Below are 13,851 nucleotides of genomic sequence, written 5' to 3' on the forward strand. Positions count from 1 at the left end.
TTAAAGAATTAATGATAATTAAAATCATATAATGATTTACTAAGTAAACCAACAGAATATTCTCTACTAACTCACTCCTATGTATAGCATTTGTTTCTTCATTTTAATCTATTTTAGATTATTGAAGAGTGAGCAAGAAGAAAAAGTATGAGTGGAAAAATCAAACAAGAAAAAAGCTTCTCATTTATAGCAAAAGCAATTACAAATGAATGAAAATGCACAAGAGTTAAACTATCTACAGATTTGGGTCTTTTCAGTCCATGCTTTTTAAAGGTTTCAATATCAAGATGTTGAAAACTTATGTTATACTCATTGTGAATATATAATAAAAAATGAATAGACATAATAAATATTTTAGGAACTACATTTAAATATACAAGAAAATTAGGAACTACATTTCAATATACAAGAAAATAGTAAATTAAATCAGTGAAATATCATATACATATTTAAACATACAGAAGTCTAGTTTAAAGTAGCTTTTGATTTAAATAAAAGTAATAGTCAACAATTTTTGTGCAGAGAAATATGAAGTTATTTGGTTATGTGTATATTATCTATTATGCTGAATTCAGCTCTGTAACTATAGCTAGCTCATTAACATTTTACAGATATATTCTAAAATTACAAAACTTATGTGTGGATTTTGCACTATTGAATTCATGAGGTATTGTAGATCAACTGGCATAATTGGCTCTGAAGAAAAGAAATGAGATTACTGAAGACATTGTTTCAAATATCTGTTTAATTCTTATTAATTTGATTTAATTCTGCTATATGAAATTTTATGCTGAGTTAACTAATTAAACCTGCTTCTTGAATCGTCTGTCCAATTTTTATTCAAAGCTGTGGACTCATTACTTCAGTAAATATTGATGCTTATGTACATTCATTTAGCTTCTAATGTTGTTCATATTGCTACACGACACTCCTTTTTTAATGTTCTAAATTAACATCTTTGTATTTCCTGGGGTTCATCCTACAGGAATGAGCTTCTCCCTTTCTCAGAAGAAACATATCGACATATTGACATAGTGGTTGTTACACTTAATATTTTGAGGAAATTTCGTTGGGACTTAAGTCATACATACTTGAAGAAGTATAATATGGTGTGGTCATTCTTGAAAATCGTATCAGTGCATTTGATATTTTTTCCATATCAACAAATATATTGTTTTGCCTATAAAGGCATTTTTGATGTAACATATGGTCAGTCATTCTGAATTTTGTGATACTAGAAATAATCTAGTGTTGTTGCAGTTTTCTTCAAGAAATCTTCAAGGTTTGTGTGTTCTAAGGTTAGCCCTGACTATACAGAAGGGTGTTTTTAAAATCCTGCGCTGTTTTCATTCATTAGAAAGACCACTATCCACATTTATTTTCCCTTATGAATCTCCTCTTATATTGCAGTTACATTAACTATGCCGCTCACTGTTCTTTTCTGTGTTCTCTTTTCCTTCCTTTATCCCCCCTCTCTTCCTTCTTCCTTCCACCCTCTCTTTTTTGATTATTTCATCTTTCTTTCTTAAATGCATAATAATTTACCCTAGATATCTGGAAATCCGTTTAACTTCATCTTCAATATCACAAAGTACAATGTGTAGGTTTTGTCTTCAGTCACAGAACTACCAGAATTCTGAGTGTGGTAGTTTATTACAAAGATGTGTCATTTTAAGCAAGTTATTCAAATTCACATTCAACAGCTTCTAAAATATTCTTATTTAAAACTACAAGAAGAGAAAAAACTCATGGACTTTTGCTGTTAGTTAGATTGAGTTACAAACTTATCACATTTGTAGAACAGTTCTTTGGCCATTATAGCCAGAAATGAATCGTGCCCATCTTACCAAGGAGTTGAGTTTGGGTTCCACTGAAGTTTAGTTGTTGATTTTTCTATATCAAAACTAAAGTGATTTTTGTTTGATTTCTTTGATTTGCCTTTCTGTAACTAAATCTGGTTCTCTCATTTGCTCTCTTGCTTTCTCTCTCTCCATACATAATATAATATTATATATATGTATATATATACATATATATATCCTAGAAATTTGAAGAAATTCAATAGTATGTGCTATTATTAGAATGTTTTATTATGTTATTTCTAAATTATTTATCAATTTGTTCTTTTTTCTTTATGTTTTGCTATTCTCTATGTACCTGGTAATCCATATACATCACACATGCATATAACACACACACACACACACACACACACACACACACACACACACTTGCACAAAAAATAAGTCTTTCTTTATTATAAAATATAGATATAGGGCTGGCAAGATGGCTCAGTGAGTAAAGGACTTGCTGTGAGAGCTTTTCCATTCACTTTTACCAATGATAACCATGGAATTGTGGAAGGAGAAAACTGACTTCATTAAGTTGTTCTGTGATCTCCAGAAATTTGCTGTGGCATAGGAGCCCATGCACTCATCATGTGTGTGAAGTGTGCACACATTCACACACACACACACACACACATACACACACACACACACACACACACAGAGAGAGAGAGAGAGAGAGAGAGAGAGAGAGAGAGAGAGAGAGTAAAAATTTTTAAAAATATATAAATACATTTAGTTTTATTTTTAGTTTCTGTGATTCTGCATCCAGAACAGACTTTTTTTCCTAATATGTAAGGTCAACAATTAACATCATGGATGTGAGCCAGAAACCTCTCTGCAAAATGCCTAGGCATCTGAACTTTGCACGGTCACCAACACACATACACACATACACACACACACACACACACACACACACACACACACACACACACACACACACACAATGTACTCGTTGACTGCAGTACTTCAGTGAATACTGATACTAACCAAAACAGTCCTCAAACTTTACTTTTTTGTGTTCTTCAAAGAAGCTATGAGTCTTTTTCCTGGGCCCTAAATTTTGCTTTCAGCATTTCCTATGCCTTACCTATCATTAACTTGAAAAGTGGCTTGTAGTTTTAAATCTAAGTACAAAAAATATCCAGTGTGCAGTTTACATGTGTATGATTAGTGGAAGGGAGGAGGGCAGTGCAGGCTGCCTCAGATGTCTTAATTAAAGTTCTTTAATGAATGAGCTAGGCATGTTGTGTTTTGTAAAGTTATTGACATGAGCTTAGAACTTCTCTGCAGGCATTTGGCTGTTCATCCTCCAAAGTCCAAATCCAGGATTCTCTGACCAACATGTTATATCATGTTCTATGGAACTTTTTCTTCCTTAAGGAGTTCCATTATTTGGGGATAAGCAATTTCAGCAAAGTAAATAAAGTTATTCAAGTAAATTTACTTAAAACAGAGAATATTAATATATTGAGAGAATACATGGTAACATTTGGTAAATTAACTCTTTCTTTACTAAATTTGCATGTGATATAGCAATTATTAGTCCCTAATATTATTCTCCTTAGGCATAAAAAATATCTCAAATATTTTGTTGAAAATATGAATTAAGTGCATATTTCATTGTGGTTGCTTGCAATACACTACCCTAAAGGATTAAACTGTTGACATAAATATAATGATAAATCTGAAAGCAGGTAAAATTACAGATATATTCCATTGTGTATCTGAATGCAGACATCCACGGCTGGGCCCCTGGTGGAGCACTGAGAGTCTAATTAGTGAGAAAGAAGAGGGTTTATATGAGCGAGAATTGTTGAAGCCAAGGTTGGATAAAGCACCGGGACAAATAACCAAATGAATGGAAGCACAGGATCTATGAACCAAAGGCTAAGGGGCCCCCAACTGGATCAGGCCCCCTGAATGCGTGAGACAGTCATTTGGCTTGATCTGTTTGGGAGGCAGCTGTGCATTGGTGCCAGGTCCTGGGCTCCTTGCATGAGTTGGCTGTTGGAATCTTGGGACTTATGCAGGGACACTTGGCTCGGTCTGGGAGCGGGGGAATGGACCTGCCTGGACTGACTCTACCAGGTCGACCCCGGTCCTTGGGGGAGACCTTGATCTGGAGAAGGTGGGAATGGGGGGTGGGCTGGGGGGAGGGGGGGCGAGATTGGGAGAACAGGGGAATCTGTGGCTATTATGTTGAACTGAATGGTGTTGTAAAATAATAATAAAAAAAATTACAGCCGGGCGTTGGTGGCGCACGCCTTTAATCCCAGCACTCGGGAGGCAGAGCCAGGCGGATCTCTGTGAGTTCGAGGCCAGCCTGGGCTACCAAGTGAGCTCCAGGAAAGGCGCAAAGCTACACAGAGAAACCCTGTCTCAAAAAAACCAAAAAAAAAAAAAAAAAAAAAATTACAGATATATATTCAATGTCTGCAAAGAAAAAAATACTCCTCTGTTAGTCCAGGAATAAACCTTCCAATCTATAAAACATAATCAGATGTTTAAAATATCTACACTGTTGATGGTAACAGTTGATTATGACTAAAGACTAAGACTTAAAATAACTTTATAAGTTTGAAATTATACTAATGGATTGCAAATTATGTCTGGCAATTGTAACCTATATACACATAAAGATGTGGAATACAAAGGACAGTTTGCTTCATTTTTTTTTTTTAGAAAACTTCAGTTTGGATGTGTTCATTCTTTCAGAAGATAGGGAAGAAATGAAACAAACGTCTTATTAACTAGAATGAGAGAATGATTGATTTGTTGCTTAATATTTATTCTTCCATGTATGTTAAATTAGTTCCACTGCTGATGATAGGGTAACTGCCATGCATAACACTTAAGCAGCATAAATAATGAATTATTACATTAAAAAGAACTGCAGTATCATCATTGTTATTTGCTATTCATACAAATTATGCTAATGATTACCATGGCACATTTTAAGAAATTTAAGTTGAAGTTCCTTAAAATTAGGCAATAAATTTAGAATATGAATTTATATACTGGAATATCTAATTTACAAAAGAAATATTATATAATATATTATTTTTAGGAGATTGTCTTAAATTCATAACTCTACCATGTATTTTATGTATTATTGACCTATTTTTATTTATTTGATATCAGCCATTTTGTGAAGATTCATGAATTATGAAATAGACATTTTTATCTTTATCAATTTATAAGATAAAAGGTTACACAAATTATGAAACATGTTCTCACTGGCCCATTTTTGGCTCATTTGTGGCAAACTAGATCTAGCCGTGCTCCCTGGACTAGTTTCATAGATATCATTAATATAGGCACTGAGATAGCTGGAGCGTCACTTTAACTAAAATTATATAAAACTGGCCAAGATATTCACACAAGACTAGGGCAACTTAATCCAATTTTTTTATTAAGAAAAATTTTTTGTTCATTTTACACACCAATCAAAAATTCCCCCTCTTCCCTCCTCCTGCCCTTCCAGCCTCCCCCTCCCAACGCACCCTCTACTCTCTCCTACAAGAAGGTAAGGCTTCTCATGAGGAGTTACATTTAGTAGAGATAGGTCCAAGGCCCTCTGTCTGCCTCAAGGCTGTGTGAGGTATCCTATCATAGTTAGTGGGATCAAAAAAGCCTGCTCATGCACCAAGGATGGATTCTGATCCTTCTTCCAGGGGGCTCCTTATGCAGATCAAGCTACACATGGTCTTGCTATGTAGAGGGCCTAGTCCAGTCCCATGCAAGCTCCACCGCTAAATTTCATGAGTTCCCACTAGTTTGCTTTGGTTGTCTCTATAGGATTCTCCATCATGATCTTGATGCCCCTTGCTCATAGAATCCCTCCTCTCTCTCTTCAGCTGGACTCCTGGAGCTCAGCCTGGTGTTTGGCTGTGGATCTCTGCATCTGCTTCTATCAGTTTCTGGAGAAAGGCTCTATGATGACAGGGTATTCACTGATCTGCTTACAGGGGTAAGCCTGTTCAAGTACTCTCTCCACTATTGCTAGTAGTATAAGCTGGGGTTATCTTTGTGGATACTTGGGAACTTCCTTAGCACCTGGTTTCTCCCTATCCCCATGATGTCTCCTCTATTATGATATCTCTTTCATTGCTCTCCCACTCCATCCCTGTTCCAGCTCAACCATCCCAATCCCTTATGTTCTTATCCCCCATCCCCTACGCTCCATAGCCCCCTCTCATTCCCAGTTTACTCATGGAGATCTCATTTATTTCCCTTTCCCAGGGCAACCCAGGCATCCATCTTCGGGTCCTCCTTGTTAGCTAGCTTCTCTGCAGCTCTTAGTTATAGTCCTGCTTTTTATCCAGTATCCACTTACGAGTGAGTATATACTATGTTTGTCCTTCTGAGTCTGGAATACCTCACTCAGGATGATATTTTCTAGATCCATTCTTTTGCCTGCAAATTTCATGATATCATTGTTCTCACTGTGGAGTAGTACTCCATTGTGCATATGTACCACATTTTCTTAATCCATTCTTCTGTTGAGGGGCATCTAGGTTGTTTTCAGGTTCTGGCTATTATGAATAATGCTGATATGAACATAGTTCAGCCTGTGTCCTTATGGTATGATTGAGCATTTCTTGGGTATATGCCCAAGAGTGGCATGGCTGAGTCTTGAGGAAGATTAATCCAATTTTTATTGAGTGTTATTTGCACCACAATCTGCTAAATATTGTGGTATACAAAGGAATGAAATTGTTATCTTTATCTTTCAAGTCTTTAGATTCGTAGATGGAGAAAAGTGATGTCTGGCATTAAAAAGGGTAGTGTAAAAAAAAATAAAATTTGGGCCTAAGCCAGCAGGGGATGCAGATGCTCCCCACCCCCACAGATCTCCTGGTCTGAGCAGGGCACAATCAACCAAGAACCTGTCTCACACTAGGCATCATACCAAGTGCCACCTGTGGTTTGGCCCTAAAATGCAAGAGAAGAAAAGCAACAGCTCTGTGCCATGCCTTGCTGCTGGGGCAGGCAGGGGTCAAACAAGTGCCATCTGTGACTCAACCAGGATTCCTGGCACCAGGCAATCTAGAATCATTATTGTGAGCAAGGTGGGGAAATAGAAGAGAGAAAGCAGCAGAGTGGTTTCATGGGCTGGGGAGAGAAGCATATAAGAAGAGGTGAGTGAGAGTGGTGAGGAACAGGCTGACATGAATGGCCTGCCACTCAAGTCCAAAGTAATTTCAGGACCTGGGCTATTGCCAAGGGCCAGGTCTTGGTCTGACACCCTACATCAGCTATGTTGGTCTATAAGGGTCTATATATAAGCTATATAAGGGTCTATGTTGATGTCTGGAGCTTCTGTTGCCACTGAGGGCCATGCAGAGGCCTGGAATCTGGACTGCCACCTGGGGCCATGTTGGTATCCAAGAGCCATGGAAGCCATGTCAGTCTGAGTAGCTTGCACTGCCACCTGGGGTCATGGTGACATCTGGGCCTGGGATGCTGCTGAGGGCTATATCTAGGTCCAAGGTCCTACCACAGCCAGGGTCTGTGTTGATGTCCCTTCCCGTGTTGTCACCAAAGATCACACAGATGTTCAATGTCTAGGCTACAACCTGTGACCACTAGGGTGTCCAAGGGTCATGCAGCCACCAGGGCCATGCTGATCTGAGTGGCTTGTGCTGCCATCTGGGGCCATGGAGACATCTGGGCCTGAGCTACTGCTGAGGGCCTTGTCTGGGTCTGTGGTCCTGATGCAGCTGGGATCTGTAATGATGTCCATAGTTCATGGTAGCACAGAGCATCATTGGAATTATGCTATACTGAACCATCCCCACCCTTCACTGACCCTGGAATACCTTCCTGCCCCTTGCTACATACTGCAACAGGAGATCTGGACCCTCCCCTCATGGGATAACCAGCCCCCTGTACTTGGGAAAGATGGCCCCATTCCTTACCACAGGCGTGTAACTCACCTGGGCTGCACACTAGAGCTGATTATGGAGGTTATGGGGGGTGAGGGTAGGGCAGGACCCTGCCTGGGCAGCACACTAGAACTGATCCTGTTATCAGGGGTGCAGGGGAGCCAGCCCTGAGGGCATGATAACAGGAGAGCTGACCCCACACACACCCCAAACCCCTGCATATACATTACAGCAAAGAGGAGAGAGGACCCCACACCTTGCCTAGGCAAGACAGCAGAATAGGCCCTGGTGGTGAGTGTGGGTAAGCTGGATATAAGGACATGAGAAGAGAACTAGCCTTGCTCCTTGCTGCGGGCTGCATTAGGTGAGCTAGCCAAGGCAGTGCTGGAAAGCTTGCCCAGGTAGTGAAGATGAGAGAAAGCTGGTGGTCTGACCAACCGAGCTTCCATTCAGGCCCAGAACCAGGGCTATGAGTTAGCCCACCCCAACATCCATATCATCTATGAACTAATGAAATATGTGAAGGGAATGAACCTACAGATCCAAACCAGCAGGATCCCCACAATTACCCACGGCAACAACAGGATATCCAAGAGGAGCCTCAGTGAGAGCCCATTTTCGGTGGTGTAACAGAAGCCAGAGGCCTCCAGCCAGACTGATGACTCCTGGAAATTAACACTTGCAAGTAAAGATGAATGGACTAAAGGGTAACTTGTGTGACTCCACAGCTCCCATGATGAGCTGCTTCTTCTTCTTCTTCTTCTTCTTCTTCTTCTTCTTCTTCTTCTTCTTCTTCTTCTTCTTCTTCTTCTTCTTCTTCTTCTTCTTCTTCTCCTCCTCCTCCTCCTCCTCCTCCTCCTCCTCCTCCTCCTCCTCCTCCTCCTCTTCTTCCTCCTCCTCCTCCTCCTCTTCCTCCTCCTCCTCCTCCTCCTCCTCCTCCTCCTCCTCCTCCTTTACCCTTCCTCCTCCTCCTCCTTCTTCCTCTTCTCCTCCTCCCCCTTCTCCTCTATCTTTTCCTCCTCCTCCTCCTTCTTTTTTGTTTGTTGCATTTGGTCATTAATTTTTCTCTTAAATTTTCTTTTGTTTAGGGGGAATGTTGTAAGGGCAGAGGGAGGTTGTGAGGGGATGGAGCAATAAGTGGGATTGGGTTACATGATGTGAAATCCACAAAGAATCAATAAAAGTTAAAAGAATTTTAAAAATAAAATATGTATCATAAACAGTTATAAAGATGTCATCTAGTTTGCCTAAGAAAAATACATTTCATCTATAATTGTAAAGGATCTCAACAGAATTTGTAGAGATGTTTTTTGATGGGTTTAAAAGAGATGTGTGTAAAGGGATACCATCTCAGAATGTGATCATCAAAGCCCTGATGTTATCTTACCAGGTACAGATGACATGCTGAAGGCATGTTAACTAAAAATGGAGCAGCACATTTAAGGAAAGCCATTGTTTCTACTTGAGAAAAAAAATGTCAGTGCAACGATGCCTAATGATATTCTGCTATACTCATAGATTGGTGCCTAGCCCAACTGTCATCCGAGAGGCTTCATGGAGCAACTGATGCAAACAGATACAGACCCACAGCCAAACATTAGGTGGAGCTCAGGGAATCCTGACTAAGAGGGGAGAATGGATTGTAGAATCCATCAGGGTGAAGGATACTATGAAAAAAAAAACTCTGAATCAACTAACCTGGGCTCATAGAGATTGACAGAAACTGAACCAACAACCAGCAAGCCTGCATGGGACTGACCTAAGTTCTCTACATATATGTGACACCTAATAGTGGTACCCCTAACAGTGGGAGCAGAGGCTGTTTCTAACTCTTTTACAGGCATCTGGGACCCTGTTACTCATACTGGGTTGCCTTTCCTAGCCTTAATTCATGGGGAGGTACTTAGTCTTACTGCAACTTGATATGCCATGTTTTGTTGATATCCATGGGAGACCTACCATTTCCTGAACAAAAACAGAGGAGGAGTGGATTGGGGGTGGGAAAACAGGGAGATGGGGGGAGGGAGAGACTGGGAGGAGAGGAGGGAAGGGAAACTCTGGCTGGGATAGATAGTAAATAAATGAATTAAAAATATTTAATCAATTTTGAAACTTGAAATTACTATGGAACTATGGACTTTTGATTCTATAAATGATATAGATATTTTAAAAATAAATCCTTGATTAATTTAGCAAAAAAAAAAAAAGAAACAATAACAACAAAAGGAATACCAGGCAGGCACAGACACTACAGTATGCATCATCTGATCAGGTATTGTTTTCCCTTTGATTCTTCATCACATTCACCCCTAGAGAAGCAAAGGCAGATCTTGATGAATTAGGTGCACATGCTTCTTTTGAAACACTATGACAACACTCCTCTAATTTAATTTAATTTACACTTATGGTAATAACCCTAAATGCAAGGTATACATTAGTAAAGCAATATAAGTACCTAATGTTCAAGTCAAACTTCCATGCTGGAAATTAATGTGACACAGATATGTTCCTGTTTATTCACAAATTCTAAAATAGCCAATAAGATGTAGAAAGGTAATGATGAAAAATATAACACATAATATACAAACTTCCAGCAGTGTCTGCTGGATAAATTGAATGAAAGGCAGAATTTATCCACAGCTTCTTTTTCTCTACAACACCATCACCATTACCTTAGAGAGGACACTAACAGATAGTTAAGATGAGAGACTTCCAACTTACTGTTAGAATTGTGTATGTGTGTATGTATTGTTTATGTGTGCTGTGTGACAGTGATTGACTTTGTGTGTCTTCCTCTATCCTTTGTGTGTCTATTGTTATTGCACTCCTTTTTTTGGAAATGTCTCTCACTAAAATGGAGGTCCATGATTGGACAGACTGACTAGTGAACCTCTGGGATCTACCTGTCTTCACACCCCTGCCCCAGGTGGAGCCTTCAGATGCACACCACCATACTTACTTTTCAAGTGGATGCTGGGAATCTGAATTCAAGTCCTCACACTCGTACAACAAGTACTTCATCTAGTGAGCCCTCGCTCCAACATCTCTTCTACTTTTATTCATATCATCAGTAGAATCATGACAAAAGTAAGCAGGGGTACTACATGGATCCCCAAAGTGTTCAAACCCTGAGCTATACTGCTTATGGTACCAAATATTTGGACAAAGATAAGTTTTGGTAATCCCCTGTACCTGACATTTGCATGTTAGTATATTAAAGGCATTCTTAAGTGCCATGGGTAAAGAGCACAAGTTTGACCTGCTATAGCTAAACATGCTCTTTGCCCATTAATCACTTCCTGAAGAGTGTTAGAGTTTTAAATTGGCTTTCACTTGAATCACTAACTCTGAAATATCAGTGACAGAAAGGTTGAGATCAAACTTTAATGAGGTTCAAATGTAAGTTATTATAAATATTTCTTGTGAAAGTAACTGTTTACATGAGGAAAGGAAATTTCATTGAAGATTTTATATTCATTTGTAAACTTAATGAACATATTTTGCCAATAGCAAAGAGAAAAATATCTTGTATGCTGTTTTTCCATCATGGCTCTTTTCTTGCTCTCAACCATAAGTAGTTAATATTTAATATTAAAGTTAGAATAATTTGAAATTTCACAACTCATTTTCACAATTTATAAATTTGCATCATAAAATTTTGTTCATAATTTTATTTTAAACAACATTTGGTCTTTTTATGACAATCAGGTAACAGAGAGATTTAGAAAAATAATACAAATATCATAATTTGGTCCAATTAATATACATATCATCCACACAGATCCTAGGGCAAAGACTTTTGAAAGTCTTATATGGTACTGTTTGCAGTGTTGTGACAAAATGTCCGACAAGGAACATCTTAAGAGAAGAAGGAATGAATTTAGATGAGAACTAGAGAAGAACCAGTCTAAAGTGGAAGCGCATGTCAACAGGAAATGGAGACTGCTGGTCACACTACAGCATAGTCAAGAAGCAAGCATAAAGAGAAAGTGAGGACAATCTGTAAAACTTTGAAGGCCACCATAGTGACCCATTTCCTCATTATGACTCCACCTCCTAAAGCTTCCACTAGCTGTACAGACAGTGCCAGTAGCTGGTGGCCAACCATGCAAACCCATAGGCATATAGGGGGGCATTTCACATTCAAACACAGCAGTAATATTTCTGCCTCAACCCCTTAGACTGGAAGTGACTGGAAGTCATATAGATTAACTTCAAGTATACAAAGTGTACACATATCTTTGTAGGTTACTGTTCATGGACAGCCACCTCACTGCAGTACTTTATGACGGATGAGTCAACATTTTCTAAGACGTATCTTTCAATGCCTGTCACTGTAAAAAAAAAAAAAAAAAAAAGTCAAGAAGTTGTTCTTAATTACAGGGTTTTGTGTGTATTTTCAGATAATTAATGTTCAGAACATTATTATTTAACTAATTATTTCTGAAAATAGCAGATTTCAACATGTAGCATAATGAGGTACTTTCTTGGAGTCACAGAACACTAAAAAATCAGTTGAATAAACTGAGTTTATTGAACAGTTGAGAATAATCATTTTGAAAAGAACAAAATTGGGACACAGAGCAAAAAGACATTTTCATGCAGGACATTTTTGATCCATTAGCATTCTAGTTCTCGATCCTACTATTCTTAGACACCATGACCTTTTAATTTCTTATTCATCACATACATTGTATTGAGTATAATATATTATGACTTAATTCAAATTCATTAAACTACACAATTAGCTGTATAATTTAATGCATTTTTCTTCCCACCATTTATTTCCAAAAGATTTTCAGAGTTTTACAAATTAAAAGTAAAGTAAATGTCCTTGAAGAAAGTTCAGTAACTCGGCCTTAGTAAATATTATAAAAACAATAATTTCTTCATCAGTATGAGGAGCCAGCTGCAACAAGCCTGAAGAATATGAATTATATCTTGTCTGGGAGAAATGGAAAAGGTTAAAATTCATCATTTTAACTGATAGGCTCTCTACAGAAAAATAAGCAAGGCAAAGAATACCAAATGCTGTTTTAATTTTTAAGGTCTCCTAACTACATTTTCTAGGGGAAAGTGGCTTAATTATTTGTATTGTAAACAAGATTACCTTGTGATGATCATCTATTTTATGTTTAATTGGCCTTAAGATATATTTCTGTGTTTAAAACATACTAACTGAAGCAGTTTGGTATCTTTACTTTTTTAAACACAATGTATCCTGTGAATAGTAATTTTAACTCCTTCATGACAAGTACATTATATTTAATACTTAGATTAGGCCTGAGTCTGCCTTTCTTGGGTTTTGCAAAATAGAATTAATTTCATTATCAAGATACAAAATCAATGAGATTTAAAAAATGACCTTTATTATTTAATCTCTTTTATTTTTCTTCATGGACAAGTTAAAAGAGTAGAAAAAGTGTCAGGCTATCAACACCAACTGATTTCATTGGGAAAAGGGAAGAAAATTAATAGCTATAAAGTTGGTTATTGAAATAAATCATTTTCCTTATTTTCTAGCCTTTACCTAAGTAATCAGTGTTACTTTCATGGTACTCTCTGAAATCATTCACCTTTACCTGGAAGGAAAATTTCTCAGACAAAGCTTAATACCCAACTATAGATTATTTACAAATATCAGGAGCCAGAGTCTTGTTATATTGCATAGACATGCAAGAAAGTTTTTTCATTTCTTCCTTCTTATCTGCTACAATCTGTATTAGTGTTGACTCTCTCAAGGAAAAAAATACAACAGAGTGGATATTTATTAAAAGAGCTGTATTAGATTGGCTTCCAAAACTACAATATGGGTTGTCAAACAATGGCTGTCTTATATCTGAGAGGTCAAGAATCCAGTAGTTTCTCAGTCTAAGTGTCTTGATGTCTCATTAGTATCATTCTGGAACTGAAGACAAAAAGGATTCCATGAGAGGAGTTAGTCTTCAATCCCATTGGAACCCTAAGCTGAGTACTAATATCATTAAAAGAATTGAGCAGGAGCAGTAACAGGGTAGATGAACTTGTCAGTGAGATTGAAGGCAAACTGGCAAAAAGCAAAAATGTGTCTTCTTTTTACCTGGGCTCCCTCTAAAAACAGTTGTCCATCC

At 38.0% G+C, this 13,851-nt stretch overlaps 1 long non-coding RNA gene across 1 annotated transcript in view; it reads right to left on the reverse strand.

Annotated features, from left to right (window-relative positions):
* Positions 1 to 11,280: 11,280 nt before the first annotated feature.
* The window catches only part of LOC121832388 (uncharacterized), a 35,257-nt gene continuing 32,686 nt past the window's right edge, over positions 11,281 to 13,851 (reverse strand). The window contains exon 3 of the long non-coding RNA XR_006076044.2: positions 11,281 to 12,075. This is a non-coding gene — a long non-coding RNA (uncharacterized LOC121832388). The remainder of the gene's footprint in view (positions 12,076 to 13,851) is intronic.

The sequence above is a fragment of the Peromyscus maniculatus genome, chromosome 9, assembly GCF_049852395.1.
Source record: "Peromyscus maniculatus bairdii isolate BWxNUB_F1_BW_parent chromosome 9, HU_Pman_BW_mat_3.1, whole genome shotgun sequence".
NCBI classification, from domain to species: Eukaryota; Metazoa; Chordata; class Mammalia; order Rodentia; family Cricetidae; genus Peromyscus; species Peromyscus maniculatus.